Here is a 6,272-nt window from a genome sequence, read left to right as displayed (position 1 = left end):
TATATATAAAATTGTTATGGCATCTGCCGTCGTTACAGAAACTCCAATTTCATAATTGTTTTGTAAATCTCAAGTTTGATTTGGTGCAATCAGATTTGATTAGAGATTTTCAGTACAAAGCAAAGGAAACATTCATACATGGGATAAAGTAGTTATAAGCATAACAACAAACACAATAAGGGAGGGGATGGGGTACTCCTGGAGAGGGATATCACGGAGCAGAGATGGTTCTTCCCTCATCCGACCCAGACAGGGGGCAAGAATGCAGGCCACATAGTCAGTAGCTACAGGTAGCTAGGCATGCAATGCAAACGGCATTATAGTCAGGGAGCCAGCCTGTCAACAAAATACACTTTGTAAGTGCCCCCATTTAAGAGCTTTAAGGCCACGCATATACGACATCCAACAAGCGTTCCCGCTATAGCGAGAGAGCTTGAGTAGAAGGTTCCTGTGCAGCAGAACATAGGATATGAGTGTCAGATAGGATGCAGGAGTCAACCAGGGTGGAGCCCCTAATGGGAGGAATGGTACAGGAGAATGGGAAAGTAGGGGGGTAAGAGGGATAGACTAGGTATAGGAGAAGCTCAGAAGGGAGGATAGGATTAAGAAGGCGAGTGGAAAAAAGGGGGGGCCCAACTTTCTGTCTGGAAATCCAGCTACCTCAGGATACCAGGGAGTCAAGGGGAGACCGCCGCCGGAAAAGCAGCCGATGCCCTAAATAAGAGCCAGGCAGACCAGGTGTGTACATATCCAGGACCATCCCCACGCTCCCCTGCCAAGAGGCCCTCCAGATCGGCTATGCGGTCCATTTCCACAACCCATTCAGTGAGAGTGGGTACCACCGGCGTACGCCAGTGTCGCGTAATAACTGCCCGAGCAGCCGTGAGAAAGTGTCGCAGGAGGCCTCTTTTTGCCGACTTCAGGGACCCGGGGAGCATCGAGAGCAGCAGTATCTTAGGGTCATTAGCTACTGTAGTACCTATCACTCTGAGGTAGATTCCCAGAATCCCCCGCCAGAACTTCTGAAGCATAGGACAGCTCCACCAGATGTGCGGCATGTGACCCATGGGTTCCCCGCAACGCCAACATGGACCTGAGGTGGCTGGGTAAATACGGCGGAGGATCGCCGGGCATCTGTACCATCTAGTCAGGATTTTCAAGTTCTCCTCATGAGCTTTACTGGCAATAGACAGGGAGTGGGTAAGCACGAATGACCGGTCCCACTCAGCCTCCATCACTGAGACCCCCATCTCCCGTTCCCACACAGATGTGTAGGCCGGTAGATTAGGGGAGGTTGCAGCAGAGAGGACAGAGTAAATAAGAGAAACCGTGTGTGTTGGAGGCATGGAAGCCAATAATAAAGAGTCAAAGGCAGTGGGATCCGCCTGGAAGCATTCCGTCGTGTGGAAGGAGGCAACAAATAGGTGGAACTTCCCCTCCGCCAACCAAGTTCCCCGGGTTGTTCCGGGGGACCCATCGGGTTCCCTGGGCAGGGTCCACAGGGCTGAGATCAAACGACGGTGAATTGTTCTGTCCCACCGCCCCAATGCATATTCTGTCAATGCCGGAGGAAAAGCCGGATTACCGAAGAGTGGCGTCATCGGACCCAAATAAGATGAGATGCCCAAGCGAGCGACATATCGATCCCATAGCCTCAGGGTGTGTGAGGTCAAAAGAGGAAACATGGTAGACCGGACCCTGGAGTCAGACGGTATACAGGGCAAGGCCAATAGATCAGCCGCTGTGAGGGTCGCCTCCAGATGCACCCATTGTTTGTCCCCAGCACGGTGGAACCAGTCCACAATGCGGACCAACACCACCGAGGCATAATAGAGGAAGATGTCCGGTGCACTTGCACCCCCTCTGGGTTTCGGCATGGCCAGTGTTTTGTAGCTAAGCCTGGGGCGAGAAGAGCCCCACACAAATTTCGTGAATGTCTGTTGAACACGTCTCAAGTAAATTGTAGGGAGGGTGATGGGTAGCGTCTGGAATAGGTAAAGGAACTTCGGGACAATGTCCATTTTGAGCACGTTGATCCGGCCCAGCCAGGATAGGAGTTTACGGTCGTATGCCGTCAGGTCGCGGGATATTCCCTCAAGTAAGGGGCAGAAATTCAGGGAGTATAGATCAGCTAGGTTCATAGGGAGATGGACTTCCAGGTATTTCAAAGAAACGGGGCATATGCGGAAGGAGAAGTTGCTGGTTAGGAGGTAAAGATCATCGACCCCCAGAGAAACATTGAGGATCTCTGATTTAGTGATGTTAACTCGAAAATTACTCAGACCCCCGAACCGTTCGAACTCCATTAGAATGACGGGCATAGTAACATGGGGTTGGGTGACATAGAGCAAAAGGTCGTCCGCAAACAAAGCAAGTTTAGATCTATGGGCGCCTACTAACAAGCCTTGGAATGCCGAATTGTGACGGAGGGCCACCGCCAGATGTTCCATGGTGAGTACATAAAGGTGAGGTGACAAGGGACATCCCTGTCTGGTGCCATTAGGGATCTGGAAGGTAGGAGACAGGGAGCCATTCACACGAACCCGTGCCGATGGGTGTGAGTATAGGGCCATGATGTTACTCAGCCTAGTGGGTCGCACACCCAGCTGTATCAAGGAATGTCGGAGCAAGGTCCAATCCAGGCAGTCAAACGCCTTATCAGCGTCCACGGACAGGAGGCATAGAGGGGTATGAGACGTTTGGGCATAGTTTATTAGGAGCAGGGTCCGAATAGTGTTGTCCCGGGCCTCACGCCCCTGGACAAACCCCACCTGCGGGGTGGATCACTCCCGGAAGAAGAGGCTTCAGCCGGGTAGCAATCATTTTGGCAAAAAGTTTCACATCGACATTGATCAAAGAGATCGGCCTAAAATTTGTGCAAAGAGTGTGATCTTTATCAGGCTTAGGGATCAAAGAGACGTGTGCCTCCAGCGCCTGTCGTGGGAACAATGCACCCTGGGACAAGGAGTTAAAGACCCGAAGCATGAAGGGGGCAAGCGTGTCCTTAAAATGTTTGTAGAATTTCACCGTGTAGCCGTCGGGGCCGGGAGACTTGCCGGTGGGCGCAGACTTGAGGGCTGCATGTAACTCCTCTATGGTGAAAGGGAACTCCAACGTCTCAGCCTCAGAGTCCGCCAACACAGGAAGGGCAGTATCCTGAACATAGGCCCGTGCATCATGGTTGGAGGATGAAGCCTCCGATCCCGGAAGATTATACAAAGAGGCGTAAAAGTCTGCGAACGCACCCTGGATCTCCGTAGGCGAGTGCAGTAGGATCCCCTCCGGTGAACGAACATGGGGAATATAGGTGTGAGCAGCTCTCGGGTGCAGCATCCTAGCCAGGGCTCTCCCGCATTTGTTCCGCGTTTCATAAGCCCTGGTCTCAAGTTTATCCTTGTACGTACGTGTTGATAAATCAAGGAGGCTGAGTAGGTGTATACGAACCTGAGAAGTGCGCAGCATGAGCTCTGGGGAGGGGGAGCTCTTGTGTTGGGTCTCTAGGTCCGTGAGGCGTTGGATGACCTCCCTAATCTTCCTAGACCGTTCCTTCTTCAGTCTGGAACCCTGCTGAATCAGCGTGCCCCGCAGGACCGCTTTCAGTGCCTCCCACTGAAGAGGAAGAGGGGTGGGATCAGAAGCATGAACTTCTAGGAATTGGGCAATACCTTCCTGTAGAGCAGTGACACAACTCGGGTCAGACAGTAAGGATTCATTCAGCCTCCATGTCCATTCCCGGGCGGGGGCCAGGGGAATTTGTAAGGACAGCGTAACTGCAGCATGATCCGACCAAATCATCGGACCAATGTCGCAGGAAACAACCCAGTCCAACAGTGAATGGGAGGCAAACAAATAGTCTATAGGAGCGATGCGGCGCGGAGAAGTGAGTGTAGTTCTGGGTTTGAGGGTGTAAGACTCTCCAAGTATCAATCAAGCGTAGTCGGAACAGCTGAGCCCGGACCCTACGAAGTTTGGCAAAGGAAAGGGCAGCACGACCCGTGGACGAGTCGAGACTGGGTTCCAGGGCCATGTTGAAATCCCCACCCACTATCAACATGCCCTCCGCGAAAGCCTCCAGACCCTGCAGGAGCGCAGATGCAGCCTGGTCAGTATTAGGGAGATTGAAGTTAGCGATGGTGTAGGTCCGACCCCAAAGTGACAGTTTAAGCCATTGATAGCGCCCAAATTCGTCTGCCTTTTGGTCTAGAACCACTGTTGGAAGAGATTTGTGCAAAAAAAAACCCTATAAAGCATACAAAAAGCCATTCGAGACTGAGGGCTAAAGCTTCTTCTGTTGTGGCTGATAACTGAAAACATTCCTGAAGTCTCTGATGGTATTATCAAATGGTCCAGAAAGATCTTTCATGCAAATGTTAGTTTGGAATTCTACCAATGTATCGCCAGCTTCAAACTGGCTAGAGAGCCCGCCAGTGATTCATGAATGAATACATGAAGGCAACAGTGGATTGGCTATAGAAAGATATTGGGGGTTATTCACAAAAGGGTGAAGAGTTTGGAGGAGGGAGGAGAAGGGAACAATCTGGGACAAAATAGCTGATTTGGAAAAATTCTCCAATTCAGCTCACTTTCCAGTTCAGCTATGTTGTCCTAGATTGTTCCCTTCTCCTCCATTCTCCAAACTCTTCACCCTTTTGTGAATAACCCCCAATATGTGTATGAGGAAATCAGCTCTGAAGGAGAGGTCCCGCTCTTGAAACCATTCATTCTTTCTAACAGGATCCATTACAGGGATTTTGTTTTCCGTGAATACACGGAATACATTTCTCTCTCAATGTTATTCTATTTGACCAAGCAAGTATGAAAAGATGTTTGTAATTACCAGTTTTATATCATTTTTATTAAAAGCTTTATAAAGGTATCACACAATGCTTGTGTGCTTTATGCTTGGTCTATAGTGTCTTATAACGATTCCCAGTCTGGAGGAAATAGCAAAGCCATGAATACTGTATATTAGGAAGTAATAAAGCCGTGAATACTGTGTATTACAAAACACAATAACATAAGAGAACATGACTTAGGTAGAAAAGATGTCACCAATTCTCTGCCCTGCTAAAAAAAACTGCTAAGACCACTCCTAAACCCCATAAAAGAAATAGCAGACCACACTACAAATGGCGTTAAAGGGCCTTAGCAGCCTTTTATGAAATAATAAAATATAAAACATAAATGTAAACTTCAACATCAGAAACATTTCCAAAAACATAGTTGCAGGTCTTTGAAGGTCACATCTTTTTTCAATCTTCTCTCTGCGGCATTACTAAATATGTTAGGCTCCCAGCCGCAACACCGCCTCAGGGACAACCTCCAAGTGACTGCAGACACCTCCAGTATCTACATTTTCTGTTCACCATCTTACACGCGGTTACGTCTGATTAGGGGGTCCCCAATCAAGACCTTTCAGAGGAGATAGTGAGTCCAAATTGGCAAAAGAAATAGGTGCTTTATTCATTCACTGCAGTGGGTAGATACATCAATATAGCTCAGCTCATGTAAGCTGAGTACAAGAGGAAGTACTTCTGGCAAAAATACGTTAAGCTCAACAATTTATAGTCATGAATATGCATAAGATATAGGCATGTTCTGGGCGTGTCTAGGCGTGATCGTATAGGTTTTAGTCCAATCAAGTTCATATCTTTTCAACAGCGATCAAGCAGTTAAATGGCTGTTAACATCATGTGACTGGCGATTTGAGGAAGTTCCAGAGGAACGCCCTTCCAAATTTTGGTCCAAACTGGTTCTGACTGCAGAACTCTATTTCTTGCTTCAAGCAGGAAACCAGTGGTCAACTTCAGTCAGGTGCTGGGTACGTCAAAAGCTCTGAACGTCTTGTTTCCTTAACCTCCCTGGCGGTATTCCCGAGTGTAGCTCGGGGATACTTTTCCATGCCATAAGCGGTAACCCCGAGCTACACTCGGGAAAGCTGCATAGCATTTACTTACCTTGTCCCTCGAGCCGCGCTGTGTTCTGCGGCCGATGCCGGCTTCCGTCTTCCGTCGCTTGCGTCGCAGGAAGGCGGAACCGGCGGGATATTTAAAAAAATAAATTAAAAAAAACTTAAAAAGACGAAAAACATTCGAAAAAAAAATAGACCGAAAAATGACATGAAAAAAATTAAAAATCATACCGCCAGCAAAGAGAAAGAATTGCAAGTACTGTATATATTATCAGTTCTTAAAGTAGCATACCAGCAAATAGAAATACAAATAAAAGAGACCCCTATATTTTTACTCAACACCATGAATAGAGGACACCAT

The sequence above is a fragment of the Nanorana parkeri genome, unplaced genomic scaffold, assembly GCF_000935625.1.
Source record: "Nanorana parkeri isolate BGI_ZX_2015 unplaced genomic scaffold, ASM93562v1 scaffold130, whole genome shotgun sequence".
NCBI lineage: Eukaryota > Metazoa > Chordata > Amphibia > Anura > Dicroglossidae > Nanorana > Nanorana parkeri.
The sequence above is the reverse complement of the archived record's forward strand: the minus strand, read 5'-3'. Positions refer to the sequence as shown.